The sequence below is a fragment of the Phyllostomus hastatus genome, unplaced genomic scaffold (assembly GCF_019186645.2).
Source record: "Phyllostomus hastatus isolate PE091 unplaced genomic scaffold, TTU_PhHast_1.1 phas_contig_40, whole genome shotgun sequence".
Classification (NCBI taxonomy): domain Eukaryota; kingdom Metazoa; phylum Chordata; class Mammalia; order Chiroptera; family Phyllostomidae; genus Phyllostomus; species Phyllostomus hastatus.
Window position 1 is genome coordinate 49,476,266 of NW_025333872.1, and position 15,718 is coordinate 49,491,983.

Here is a 15,718-nt window from a genome sequence, read left to right on the forward strand (position 1 = left end):
TGTTCCCCAGCACATGATTCTGAAGAGAGGGACTTGGCATTACTAACTTTTTGTTTGTTTGCTCCCCTAACAAAATATTCCTTCGAAGTTGGTGAATCCCCTGGCCCAGGTGGGCGAGTGTGCTGCGGGTGGCACCTGCACAGCGCTGGGCGCAAAAGAGGCGCCCCGGCCTGGCTATGCGCCCCCCACCCCAGGGAAGCCCCAGCCCCTGAAAGGAAGGCCCAGACCTTCCCGTCGGTCTCGCAGGGAGGGGAGAGGAGCGGGGCGGGACGCTGAACAGCCCCTGACTGTTTGCCAAGAACGCGGATTCTGGATTCTCTGTCCTTCCCGCGGCTAGCAAGCAGCCCTAATTCTTAGGGGGAAGTTCTACAGCCCCGACGTCTGTAGCCATTCCGTCACTTTCCCTCTCCAAGGAGACCCTGGAGGTGGGGGGAGGGTGTGGGCGAGTGGTGGGTTCGCCCACTCGAGACTGAGGGGAGAGGTGGTGATTTGAAGGAGGACAGATACCATGGGCATGGCCGCCACCCCTGGGGAAGTCGCGGCGAGTTGGCGGGGCCTCGCTGGGGGCTCCGGGGACCAGGGCAGAGATGCACTTAAGGTGGCTGAGGGTCGAAGGTCCAGGAGCGACTGAATCTCCTAGCTTTCCGCCTGAGTGGCTCCTTCCTTTGACTACAAAGTTAGGCCCCGGACATTGCTTTCTGCTTGAGAAAGGCAGCTATGGGAGAAGGTGCCCCAGTATGAGAGGGCAAAAGAGGCAACTCCGAGAAAACGGGAGGAAAAGGATCCGTTACCTGTGGTGTAATTTGACCTTTTTCTGACTGTTAGTTTGGGGGTAGGGGGGTAGGGCTAAAGGTTGGGGAGGGCCAAGGAGCCAGAGCTGGAAAGCGAAGTTCAGAAGTGTGTTTCCTTCAGCTCACACCCATCAAACTTCTGGCCACTCCTGACCTCAGCGTCCGGCCTCCGGAGGAGAGGAACCTACTCTCCAAGCGCTGAAGCATGGAGGACAACGAACCTGGAAACCCTGGGCGACCGACCCCTCCCTGCTGGGCCTAAAATCGCTCTTATGTCAACACTGGAGGAAAGCCAGTTCCCCAGTGAAGGGAACCTGGGAGCCCCTCTGAACACCCCACCACGCCAAGTCAGAGCTGAGGACAGCAAGCAGGGAGGGACCGCGCCCCAGCACCCGAGACTTGGGGTTCCCAGCAGCCTGGGCACGAGCAGTGCGGACAGGCACCCTCCCACCCATCTCTTCCGTCCAAGGCCCCTGGGAGGAGTGCCTGGTGGGAGGAAATCAATTCTTATAACCTTCGCCGGGAGTTCCAAGGTGGTCTCTTGCCTCCGGAGGAGGTGAGGCCCAGCGGGGGACGGAGGATCTTGGGGACTGGGGTGTGCATCTGAGCTACCAAGGCGGGAAGCTGGCTGAGGAGGGTGGGCAGGCGGCCAGGGGCAGAAGCAGGGGCTCTGCCGGGGCGCAGGTCTGCGCTGGCGTTGGGCCCGGCCTCCGCCCGGCGCGCCAGGCCTCTTGCTCACTCCCGCCGCGCCTGCCCGCGGCCACTCGCTCACCCGGCCCCGCGGCCAACCAGGGCAGCGACGCACGCAAACAAGGATGCTTCTATTTACTCGCCTCTGCCTGTGGATTTCTAAGACATTCAGCAGGCACAATCATTAAACTAATTTGTATTTGATTGTTTGGGCGGACGGAGGGTAGTTTTATTGCGCTAAGCATTCAAGCAGGCACGCATCGCTGATTACCAGTATACATTAAATAAAGTTGTTTGTACACATTGTCTTACCACATATAGGCAGAGGCTTATTATTCTAATTACTCTAATTAGTGCATTGAAATGTTTTCTACTTGATTTGAGGAGACAGTGATTAGTTCTATTACTTCTTTTAACTCGTATTTTATGGAAAACTGTTGGTGCATGTTCAAATTACTTTACTTGCCCCTGGAATATAACGCTGACCCAAACGCAGTGAACTGCATGGCCCTTGCGGGGCCCCAACTTTGATGTGGGCTTGGGCTTGGAAGAGGAGCCGGTTATTTATTTCCCTCCCGCCCGCGGCTGCGTCTCCCAGCTCCGGGCCGCCACCCCCACGCCTGCCTGGGCCCCAGACGCACGCCCTGCAATGGCCAAGTCGGAGCAGACGCAGATTCGAAACTTGCTCGGATGCCGCGTCCCTGGCCCGCTGCCCCGCTAGCTCTCCGGGTGCGATTACTTTTTTTTTTAACGCCCTTAAGCATATTTTCTGTGAATCTGTTTCTTGAGCTTTAATGTTACTATTAATTGATAAGATCAGCTCATCAAACATACTATTTCGATAGGGAATTGTAATTAAAACCTTAATCCTGTTTGAGACTTTTTTTTCCTTTAAATTCCTTTTTCTTATAGAAGGGGTGCAAAGTTCACTATAAAAAGTATTATAACAGGGAGATTAATTCGTTATCTAAATAACAATCTTTGCTATTGATCCAACGTACTTTCCGCCACCTTTTGTGTTGGTCGGGGAGGCCCTTAAAAAGAATATGACAAAGCAGAAGATTTGAAATGCGCCCTGCAGACTCCGACCTCCTGGGCCGAGCGAGGGGTCCCAGGCCCTCCACCCTTAAGCACAACCCGAGGAAGCTCCGGAGGTGGGTCTTGGCCTGATGGCGTTGCCCCCGGGAAGCGCCTTGCCTGGGCGCCTGGCCTCCTCTGCGCTCTTCTCCCCTGGCAAAAGGCGACCTGCTCAGTTTCTAGGTAAATATTCCACCGGTTTTGCTTTTACTGCTAATATTTGAACTCGGATTATCCCGTCTCTAAATGCACGTTCCTAACCTTTGCCGGCGGCTGGGATATAATAAACCCTGGTGGGGCCCGGGCGTTCGGGTTCCTGGTCGCGACCCACGCTTCCCGCCTCCCGCACCCTTCCAGCCCCGCCGCCGGCCCCCGCCCGCCGTCCTTGGCCGCCCGCTCAGCAAGCCGCTCAGGGATGAAATCAGCTCCTCCTGGCAGCTGAGGGCTGAGCATCCAGGACGCTGGTATCTAGGGGAGGCCACCCTTTACCCGCCTGAGATTCCTCCAGGGCTGTAGATGGAACTGGGCGACCCGGCGGTGCCCAGGAGGAGAAAGGACCCGGCTTCCCAGAGGCAGCAGCCCCCAAACAGGGGTAGGGAGCGGGGAGATTGGGCGGGGTAGTTGGTGTGCTTGTGGGAAGCAGATCCTCTCCAAATCCACCTCCCCTGCTCCCCTGCTCGCATGCCCCCTTTAAAAGAGTTCAGGGCCCCAGTCTGAGAAGCCCAAGAATTTCAGAAGCCAAGAGGAGCATCTATGCTCCTTGGTCAGCTCAGTGGTCGGAGCTTTTCTTTTCTAAGAGCTTTCCGCCACTCAAACCCTCCTTTCCTTCTTACAAAGTCTTCTTCCTCCCTCCACGCACAGACTTGTTATGTAACAAAGTCTCCCAGTCGACTTTAACTGGAGAATAAAGAACACCCCAGCCCCACCCCTCCTTTCCTTTCCCTTCCCTGCCCCCCTTCTTCCCCCAGTACATCTGTTCCCCAGGACTTCTGTCCTGACTCCCAAGGCGGCCGCGGGCCTAAGCGGAGTAGAACTTTGGCGCCCCACAGTGGCGTCTGCTCAGAATTACTCTTGATTTTACAGCCTAATCTGTTCAAATGTTTTGTTTCAGATCCAATTCTCCTGCCCCCTCCTCTTTTCCTCTCTCTCCTTCCTGTACATTTTCCCCCCTTAACTCCTCCTAGACAAATACTTATGAAGGTGACTCTATGCACATGACTCACAAAAAGGTTTTTAAACATCCAGGTCCAGGTGGTTTCTGAATAGAGATTTGAAAAGCTATGACTGGAAAGACCATACATTCTATACCAGAAAAGTTCCCAAACAAAGGTAAGAGAAAAGAACAGCTCACCCGGTCTTTGGTTCCTACATGCTTGGACTGTGATAGATAAGTCTTCAGTCTCTCAGAGAAGCCCCAGCTTTTCAGGGGGCATGAAGACCGGAATAGCAGGTTAGAAACACAGCTTCACATCAGGGGAAAGGGAGCCCAGTGAATGCTATTTTTAATTCGGCCCAGGTTCCACCTGGGACTTCTTCCTGTCGAGTAGGTTTGTTCAGTTTCAGGGTTCAAAACTGAGTTTCTATCTGCCATTCGAACAGAGACCTATCCATGGAAAAACTTTCCAAAAAAAAAAAAAAAAACCACCCCTCCCCCAACATCTGCCCAAAGTATCAATTCAGCACGTGGAGCTGAACTTTGCTTCTTTCAGTGCCTGCTTAATTAGTCCTTTTCCCACACTGTAGGCATTTTCACATGAATGATTTCTCCCCCTACCTTTATCCTACCTACCACGACAAGGAGGGAAAAAGAACAAGAACCACAGGTGGCACCCCGCAGTCTCAATGGAACTGGAAATGGGCCTGCAATCAGAACACCTACATTTGTGTACCAGCCCTGCACTTATGTGTGAGCACCCTGGAGAGAGTCAGCTGACACCTCCAAGCCTCAGTTTCTTCGTGTGCAGAATGTGTATAATACCACTTCTTTCCTCACAACAGGATTTAAGTAAAGCTCAAATGCAACAGTGTACCCGAAAGCACACGAAGGACAAGTCCAATGTGGAGTGCTGTTGTTGCCAGCTCCAGTGGAGGCCTCTGCTGTGACTGTCCAGCAAGAAATGTTTTTAACCTAAAAATAATGATGCAGCCTTATGTCTACCAGCGTGGGGAAAGAGAAATGCACGCACAGCCATCTCAATTGCATTATCCAGGAAAGGCACCATGGATTCTGATTAGCTTTAAATCAGGGCTGCCACTTGCAGAGGATAGTTTGCATTTAGGGAGTTCAGACCCTGGCTTGTAGCTAAAACTATCTTTAGAGCCTCCTGCATCCACCCCAATAATTGCAGCAATGGTAGTGCCGCTGTGATGCGAGGGCTAGTCCAGTGCTCCTGAGAACCACTCCATTCCTTTAACATCTTACAACCTCTTGACGTCTACAGCGTCCTTCTCTGCGTGTCATTTATAGCAGCCTGCATTAGTCTAGAAGGGAATAATGGGATCTTACAATTAAAACCCATCACGCACATAAAGCAGCAGCAACAACAACAGCACTAACCACCAGCAGCTTATTGTGAATTGATCCAGTTCTGCAACCTGTGGAGAGCAGGTTGGAATCCTCCCGGGGTTGAAGGCCACGTTCAGTCTCTGGGCTTGGAAATACAGTGTGGATCCAACAGCAGCTTGGTGACACCCAGAGTTGCCCGGAGGGGCGCTGTGGAGAAGCTGGCCCCCCACTTTGGGGTACTCTCCACCACTCAGGGGGTCCTATCCCACTCAGAGCGGCCTTCCAACACCCCAAGGCCCCTTCCACCGACTTGGGGATCCCTGCGCCACTCCAGCGCAGGAGGAGTGGTCCCGGTCAGTCCCTCCCTCTGCTCGCGCCAGGAGGTCCCCGGGAGGCACCTAGATGAGAGCGGATGGCGGGGGTGGGGGAGGGGTTTCTGGGCATTTTCCCCGCAGTGTTGAAGCCGGGGCCGTCGTGAGGATATGGCGCCTTCGACAGGGCAGCTGCGCTTGAGTCCCCGCGCGGGCGCCCCGAAGGTGCGCGAGGGCCCGCGGAGCGGGAAATGCAGGTGGAGCAAGTGTGTGCGCCGGACCGCTCCAAGGAGGACTTCCCTCGTCTCCTGGCTGGCGAGGAGGGGCGGCTGGGGCTGTGCCAGTTTGAGTTTTATAAACTTTTACTTCCCAGGAGTCTCCTGCGGAGGCGAGAGATGGTCGGGGGCTGGAGCGCCCAGAGAGGCGCAGGGCCCCAGCATGGCGGGACCACGCGACGTGTGCGGACAAGGAGGGGGCCGGGCTTGGAGTGTTTTGCGGCCTACGGTCCGCTCCTCCGGCGGCCCCAGCCGAGTCCCACCTGGGTGGTTTCCTTCTGACCGCCTGGAGGCCCGGGAGGCTTCCACTGCCCCGCGCTGCCGGAGTGGAAGAAGGAGGCAGGGCCCCTGGAGCGCGGAAAGGGACTGAGGTCAGCACCAGGACGGCCTCCGAGGTTGACTGTCGGGCAAGAGCCAAGGACTCCACACTAGATGCACCTTCACCTGTTTCTAGGAAAAGCCAGACCACTAGCAAAAGGACAGCGATTCTTCTGCCAAATGCCTGGAGCCCCGGACCCAAGATGTGTGAGCTTTGCTCCCTGCGACAAGGCATTTGATAGTGCAGGTGACAGGAACTTACATGCCTTTGCAAAAGGACAGACCCAGATTTAATTCATTAGAGTTCTTAGTCAGAATAATCAAACTTAGAAAAGTAATTTAGCTTTTTATTTTCTTTTCTTTTCCTTCTTCTTCCTTTTGTTGTTGTTGTTGTTTTAGATGGGATGTGCTTTGGCAGGAAGAAGAAAGAGGTGGAGTGGGCCCCCTAGGTAGGAGGCGCCTGGCACAGTATGAGGCAGGGAAGCAGGAAAAGGCAGAGGGTGAGCAGGTTTGGTCGCTAGGTCGGAGAACACAGCCGCCACCAGCGTGAGAAGGCTACTGAGGGAGCCAGCGTGCAGAGTTAATTGGTAGAGGATCTTCAAGAAGTTTTAATTAGATTCAAAAGGCAATTAGGAGCCATTGTAGAGGAGTGATCCGGTGAAAATCCTGCTTCAGGAAGGGAGTTGGTGCTGTGCATCCGATGGGTTGGAGAGGAGGAAAGGCTGGGAGGTTAGCAGGGGGAGGGGTCGTGCTGACCCAGAGCGGTCCGAGTAGTCTGGAAAAGAAAGGCGGCAAAGGTGCTCGCATGGCTGTAGGGGCTAAACAGAAGATGTAAAAAATGGGGAGACCATGATTCCATTTGGACAGGAATAGAGACGAGAACAAAAGGAGGATTGCAGAAACTGTATTCAATTTCAGATGTGCTAGGTTCACTAGGTTGTCTCTCTCTGTCTCTGTCTTTCTCTCAGGTACGCAGAGCACCTTAAAGCCGGCATGACAGCAGGTTTTCCACAACATTTATCTGTTTGTAGGACCTAGCTGTAAGGCTGACCCAAGTAAAAATCAATGTAATTTCAATTCAGGAAACTGTTACTAAGTACCCACCATATGCTAGGCCTTTTCCTCAGTGCTGTTTCTGTAACCACGATGGAGAAAATAGGAAGAAAATATGAACACAAATCAGAGGCAACATATTTTCCATGCAGAGTAGGCACTATCCAGAGTGCCCAGAAACCTCTGGAAGGCCCTCTCCAGGCGTCTTGTCGCTTCCCCAGAGGCCTGCCTGAGCCACATCACTTCCCTTTCTGTGTGTCTGCCCCCACATGTGTTTATCCCAAACTTGATTCACTTCTAAGGGAGGGAGAGGAAGGAGTCTACCTTAAAGAAATTTAGACATAAACTAAACTTTCCGTACTTAACATGTCAAGCAAAACTATGAGGTTCAGATTTGGAGATATTTGTTTATATGAATGTTACTTCCCAATTAAAGTGCAAAAACCACTCTTTAGTAGGTCCTAGCCTTCAGAAGATCGGAACGGTACGTACTGGATTATTTTGAGTTAGGGAAAAAAGGAAGGCATGTGAGAACAGAAGCCAACAGAATACAAGTAGGTCAATCTTCCCTTGAATGTGGTATGAAGTAGCTGAGACTGCCTGGCTTAAAGGACAGGACAGGAGCTGACTTCTACATCATTTCTCTCCTTTTGTCTACCACAGGTAGTTGCCTGGCATTGGTTCTATTTTCTACTTCCCATTTAAAATCAAGCTAACCCATGGACCTTGTTTTTTGTTGTTGTTTTGCTTTGTTTTTTAAGTTTCCTAAGTAGTATTCAAAACACAACTTTTCACCTGAAAATGTTTGTTGGAAATTAATATTTTGAGGGTCCTGGGGGGAAATGAGAAACTATTTTCTGCAATATTTGTCAGAATAATATTTAGTTCTAATTAGTTAAAAGAATTTAAGTTTTCTGAAGTCCTTTTACAAGCATTTTTTTCACATGTAGACACAGGCCTGCCAGCCCACCTCACCCCCTGCCATATTTCACAAAATGCACCACATAAAAATCCTTTCCCGTGCAGCTAAGCGGACCAGAGAGGCTACTGGCTCCAACTCAGAGGATGTGTGTGAACAGTGGAGAAGCTGCTGGGTGCTCCCTATCTCTGTGCTTGTCATTATCATGATTAATTTGGAAGGAAGAGAAAAAAAGTATTATGAAATGGTCTTGAATGGGGACTGAATTGTGAGACTCATCTGTACAGTAAGGCAACATTTTAGAAAACGTTAAAATTATTTCTGAAACAGTTTCAGGTACCATAGATTATAATGTTATCTTAATCAGATATAAAATTCTGAAGTATAAAAGTCTCTTTGTAATTTTGCAGTATTGCATCTAAAGGAAAATAAAATGAATACCTGCCTTCCTACCACACTGTAAGAAATAAAACGTCGCCGAAATGTTACTTGCTCCTCCGTTCGGCTCCTTGATGACTTTTCTCTGTCCCACTAGAGGCACCCGCCGTTCCAAATTCAGTATTTCCCATCCATAAATTTCTTTATATTTTTATACACATTTTCATTCTTAACAGTTTTTAATGGTTTAAAACTCTGTGTAAGTTACAGAAAACTGACAAATAAACCATATGTCATAGAAAAATGTTAAATATCTCAAATGCAAAAGACAGGCCTCTTGGGTACACTGCTGCCCTTCTCGCGGTTGTGTGATGCAGCACACACGCCCCAAGGCCCGCACGGCTCGTCCCCGCCACTCACGTTCTCGAAAACCAAAGATCTGCAGTGGAGAGTAAAAGACAGAGTGGGTAGTAATGACAATATTTGTGTTTTGCCTTTAAAAAAGAGAATATTTATTTTTAGAGAGAGGGAAAGAGGAGGAGAGAAATATCGACGTGGGAGAGAAACTGGACTGGCCATCTCCTGTATGTACCTGCAACTGGTATGTGCTCTGACTGGAAATGGAGCCTGTGACCTTCCAGGTGGCAGGACGACACCCGCCCATGAGAGCAAAGCCTATACAATAATCCGCTTAGTCTACAGCCAAAGAGAATACCCTGGCGTGTGTGTCCTTAACTGTGTGTCCTGATGCTTTCCACTTCGGAAATATTTACTTCCAATGAAAAGCGTTTCTTTTTCATTTTGAGTGCTTTTATAAGTATTAAATGGTTCAGGAAGAATTCTACTGTGTGCATCATGACAATTTTGAAGTAAAAGTCATGCTAGTTTTATTCTCCAATTATAAAGAAAAACAACAGTGAAGCAGATTGTTTCCAAAGATGGCCACGAAGCCCCCATCCTGCACACTTTCAGCAGTGAGGTTCTGCCACTCCGCTCACTGAGTGGTAGAGTTATCCGCCCCCATCAACCAGTTCTATACAGGGGTGGGCAAAAGTAGGTTACTTATAATAAATAGCACAATTACAAATAAATAGTAATACAAGAATAAACTGTTTTGTACTTTTGCCCTGTTAGAAGCTGGGTTGGTGCTCACTTTGATGAGGAAAAGGCAGCCATAGCAATGACTACATGGCTTGCAAAGCTAACTTTTAAGAGACCTCAAAACTCTTGTTTTTGTACTCATTGAATCGCTGAGAGAAAAGGAGAGATGCGCCTCAACCACCTCACTGAAACTCAGCCCAACCAACCAGATAGCTGACTATAGTCAGGAGTGAGCTTGGGCAAGGACAGCATTGCCCAAGCAATCGGCAGAACTGTGGAAATAATAAACCATTATTGTTTTAAGCCATATATTTTGAAGTGGTTATGATGTAATAAATAACTGAAAAGAAAAAAGAATATGAGATGGGTCCATGTTTTGGGTCTGGCATATTTGCACTGTTAAGGTGAAGTCCTAAGAAAATATTCACAAAAGGAAGTCTTACTAGTTTTGCATCATTCTTGACCAGTTCTGTAAAATTCTTGGGGTGCCATTCCTGCCTGACTCACGGTCCTCTGAGATATGTAAAATGTCAATGAAGTGCTTTACACTAAATGAAAACAAGCAACCCAAGTGACACCGTAGCTGTTGCTAAGTGTATGGGGAACCCTGAGCTGCTCTGATACCAGTACTATTCATAATTGTCACAGTTTATAGTCCAAGTATACAAATGCACACCGATTTCCAGAATAACAAAACCACATGCATATTGTGTGAAAGCTGACTCTGAGTTCTTAGGTGGAGAATTCAAAGCTAGAAAGGGTAACATAAGAGAATGTTTTAGCCTTGTTTACTAAAGTGAGGTGACTCGACCTGGCAGGAGCAAGAGGGATGGTGCTAAGAGGGGACATGGGAGAGACAAAGGGACCTGCCCTTTATAGGACATGAGTGAATTAGTTGCTTGTAAGAACTTCTTTTAAAAAAAGTTTTGTATGACTAGTAGGACTCTTTCATTTGCAAATAACTGAAGCTGAATCTAACAGGTTTACATAAATAAAAACAACAAACAAAACAAAACGTTAAAGGAACTCATGGGACCACGCAACATAAAACTTCGGCAATGACTGGACCCAGGGGCAGACGGCGCCATCAGGACTATCAGACTCTCCTATCTCCTGACAGGTGAGCACGCTCTGGTGACAAGAGCAGCTGGCCTGGTCATGTGAGGTTTGTATTCTGTACTGTACAGTTCCCCAGGTGGAAGAATTCCACCTGGCACCCAGAATGAGTCCTACTGCCCTTCTTTTTAAACGAGCAGGGTGTGTGTGTGCACCTGTGTGCAAGGGTTGCAGTGCTTTGATTGGTCAGGCCTGAGTTCACACGCAGACTTAAAACCAAGGCATCAGCTCCATCCAAACCACATTCCCTGAGAGCCTGGGAGGAGCCGTTCCCCAGAGATAGTCAGGGTGGTGTTTCAAGAGGGGTTAAAAGGTGGCTGGATAGCCAAAAAGTCATTTTAAACAATTTTAAATAGAAAAAGAAGTGTCTACTATAATTAATGTACTTTTAATAGAGCAATGCTTATATTTTACACACCTCTAGTCTAACAACTAAAATGTAAGGGTATGTGGAAATGTCTTTTTCTTTTCTATCTTAGCAACTTAAAGAAAAAGGTTATATCAATTTTTTAAATTGTTGTTCAGTTACAGCTGTCCCACCTTTTTCCCCATTGCTCTCCCCTGCCCTGTCGCCCCCCAACTCCCACAGTCAATCCCCCACATTGTCCGTGCCTGAATCCTGTATTTGTGTTCCTTGGTTTGCCCTTTCCCCTTCTTTCTCCATTATCCCCTCCTCCCCTCTGGTCATTGTCACTCTGTTCTTTATTTCCAGGTCTCTGGTTCTATTTTGCTCATTTGTTTGTTTTGTTGATTAGGTTTCACTTGCAGGTGAGATACGGCATTTGTCTTTCACTGACTGGCATATTTCACTTAGCACAATCCTCTCCAGTTCCAGCCATGCTGTTATGAAGGGTTGAAGTGAGTTACAGAAGGGAAGATTATTAGTCTCAACCTACAGTTCCCCTATTTTGTTTAACTGTAGAGGTAATAGGCCTTTATAGGAAACTACTTTTAGATTAAAAGATTTCATCTAAAAGTGTACTTATTGGAAATTCTACAACATTCTTAATGAAAAAATATCTACATAATTATATTAAATGGCTTCTGGAATATATTACCACTAATGATGCTAACAGAGTTAGTCCACATGCAAACTATAAAAACATATCTATAACAAACTATAAAGACATCCATTATCTTTTGTCCTTGAAGGAACTTCAAAAGTTGCTTTTTTTCTTGTAGGAAGCTTACTAATGCTATACTCTAAATTTCTTGCATGTTGTTTTATAAACTGTTCTATAGAGCCACAATATCTCACAGAAGTTTCCAAAATGATTCCGAAGGTATATTTCATAATTTTGTACTTTTTTCTGTGGCCCAATTTCATATGTAATTGATGTAATGAATATAGTAGCCACCATATTTACATATTTAAATTTTTCTTCCTAGCTTGTAGTCAGGCTACAGATATTAGGTAGCACCATAAACAACAAAAATATTTTGTACTATGAAAAACAGCCCTGACTGGTGTGGCTCAGTGGATTGAGTGCTGACCTGTGAACCAAAGGGTTGTGGGTTCAATTCCCAATCAGAGCACATGCCTAGGTTGTGGGCCAGATCCCTAGTAGGGGGGCATGCAAGAAGCAACCACACATTGATGTTTCTCTCCCTTTCTCCCTCCCCCTCTAACAATAAATAAAATCTTTTAAAAAAGAAAAAAAATGTTACCATTACTGGTAATATATAAAGTTGAAAATAAGTTCCATTGTGCATCAGTGTTAACTAATAGTTTACAAAAATTGTCTGTAGCACTAAAGTATTTAATTGAAATATCCTGGGTCTCAAGTTTACAAAAAAGCAAAAGTTTTTTAGAAGTGATGTTAATTAGCAAACAAAGCAGGTGTTTGTAATGTAGGCAACAAGATGCTGATAAAGAAGTCTGAACACTTAAAGCCCAATGGATGACTAGATCTCTCCAATAAAGTACATGTAATGCAGACTTCAGCTACCTTTGATGTTTTTGAATCCAGTTAATAAAATCTCTTTATTTCCTTCTCTATAATTTGTAGGTCACAAACACTTTTGGCCTTGTTCAGAAGTTATTAGGGTTCTCCAGAGAAACAGAACCAATAGGATGTGTATGTATGCATGTATGTGAATGTATTTATATGCTACAATATTATAAGGAATTGGCTCATGGAATTATGGAGGTTGGAAAATCCAAAATCTGCAGGGTAGGCTGATGGGCTGGAGACCAGGAGAATGTTCCAGTTTGAGTCCCAGGGCGGTCTGCGATAGGACCAGAGGGAGCCAACGTTGCAGATGAAGTGTGAACTCAGCCTGGTGGGAAATTCCTGCCTGCTGGAGGACGGCCAAGCATGTTGTTCTATTCAGGCCTTCAACTGGTTGGACAAAGCCCACCTACATTAGGGAGGGCATTATCTTTTACTTGAAGCCCACCAATTTAAATGTGAATCTCACCCAGACCCAGAATACACAGACCCAGAATGATGTTTGACCACATATCCGAGCATCCTTCAAGTTCACACATAAAGTTAACCATCTCAAGTGCGCCCCTTGTCAACTTGGCATCCCTACACACCTCCTGAATCCATGTCATTAACCCCAAAACAATATGCATTATTAATCTCCAAATAAAGAGAATAAGAGGGTTATAATTCCACCTAACATGATACAACTATTCTGCACACCTCCAAAAAACTATACTAACACTTCCCCCAGAAGAGGATACAAAAAGTTCTTGGATATTTACTCTTCTTGATGTCCCTTAATTCAAAATACTGCGATGTAAAGTTAAGAATACTTAAATACTATGTGACAATATATCTGACTTACATGAGAATTAGGTAAGAGAGGGAAGAAAACAAAAGATACTTATTATACACACACCCATAACAAAATAAGGAGTAAATACTCTTGACAATCAGTCCTTGTTTCTGTAACTAGTCACCTGGTCAGAGCTGGTGTTCCTGACTGCCTCCTTCCACTACCCATCCCAAATTCCCTTTGCCTCAGCCAGCACCTCTGCTGGTCCCAGTTCCTTACCTGGTGCAGTGACCCAAATCGTTATATCTGACATTACCTTGGCTCACAGGGCATTTCTAAGCACCAGCCCAGGTAATAAGTAATAAGCAGTGAAGTCTAGGCCAGGGAGGAGAGAAGGTCTGAATAAGTGCAGTTTTAATGTGATTTAATTTCATTCTACTAAAAATGTAAATATTGTTAACAGCTACTTTTTCCCTTTAGTTTTCAAAGGGTGTTGGATCTACTGTCTAAACAACCTCAGTTCTGTTCCAGTTGGCATATTTGTATGGTATAAAAGCCTCCACCAGTGCATATGTTGGTGTTAGAGGGCATGCATCACGTGATGCTGAGGAATAAATTATCTTTAGCTTTGTTTTTAATCAAGATTTCTAGTTTCAGAGAAAATCGTGTACCTACCCCATATATGTATCACATGAAGGTAAGTACTCCGTTTTATGGGAATGTAAATTTGGTTCCTTTCACCAACACTGAATTCATATTGGGAGTTTCATATTTCAATAAAGTAATTAAAACTTGTTGAAATAAAATATCAACTTTAAATTGCCATAATTCAAAATAAAGTAGCAAACATAATTTAAAAATAGACTAGAAAAAGATCGAAAGAAAAGAGTTTGCAAAAGGGATGATAAATCTGAAATAAAATGACTTTCAAAGTAGATGAGAAATTAAAAGAAAATAAAACTGCCTAGGAAAACATTACTTATTTTATATACCAAAGCCAAGCCAAGCTGTGGATAATCTCCAAAAAAAAAAGTTCAACAAGTGTTTACTGAGTACCTACTACGTGCCAGGCATTATTGTGCTTATAGAACTAAAAATAAAGGGGTAGTTATAAATCAATACATAATATGTCAACTAGTCCTAAGTGCTGTAAAAAAAATAAATAAAGCAGAGTACAAAGGCTAGTGATTGATGGGTGGAAGGGAAGATCCTATTTTATTTTGAATGGTCACTAAGGGCCTCTGAGTAGGCAATATTTGAGCAGGGACCCGAAGAAAGTGAGGTCTGGCATAGTGAAAACATAAGAACAATTCAGTGAGCAGCAAGCTGCAGAGGATGGGGGTGGGGGGCAGTTAGGGAGGTAAGATTTTATAGGTAGCCACGATAAGGGCTTTGGTTTTTATTCTGGAGCATTTCAAGTAGAGAAATGATGTCTAAGTATGTTTCAAAAGGTGTACTAAGGCTGTGGAGCTTAGATGGTAGGGAACAAGGAAAGCAGCAGCAAGGCTAGCTGGATGTAATAATCCAACAGTTCTAGTTTTGCAGCATTTCATTCCGAGATAAATCCACCCATCAAAGCACTTTCACTTCAAAGAAATAAAATATTTTGGTTTCCACATTTCTAAAATTTATATATGAATGTCTAATACACTAAATGCGATAATAAAAAAAATTTAGTTCAGGAAGACAAAATACAAATGCCATATAAAGAATGTGTAATTGAGAAACATGGTATTAACAACTAATTTTAAATTATCATGCTAAGTATAGAGTATCCCAGTATGTGGTGTTTTATTATTACCAAAATAATTTATGGGGTTTGTACTGCTCAAACTAGTTTAGACACCTGGGGTGCTTGTTAAAAATGTAGTTTTCTGACCCTGGCTGGCGTAGCTCAGTGGATTGAGCGCGGGCTGCGAACCAAAGTGTCGCAGGTTCGATTCCCAGTCAGGGCACATGCCTAGGTTGCAGGCCATGACCCCCAGCAACCGCACATTGATGTTTGTCTCTCTCTCTCTATCTCCCTCCCTTCCCTCTCTAAAAATAAATAAAATCTTTAAAAAAATGTAGTTTTCTGGGTTCTCTCTAGTCTCAAAATCTCTAGGGGTTTGGGGACTAGAAATTTACATTTTAAACACACTCCCAGATGACTCTAACATGTAATGTTTAAACCAGCAAATCTCAGAGTCACTGAAAAGTATTGGTTTGAATACTAAGATTAAAAACAAAGGGGACTGTAGTCTATTACTTTACCTCAGATCCATTTTTGAATAGGGTTGGATATGAATTAAGAAAAATTAGAATTCCACTGCTCTGTGATACTTCTAAGAAAAACAATGAGTTAAGCTATAATAAAAAGTGCATAAAAATATGTTGTTAACTAGATGGCAATAAAAAAGCATTACAATAAAAGGTGTATAGTTAAGAATAATCTTAGGAAGCTGGTGGAACAACTT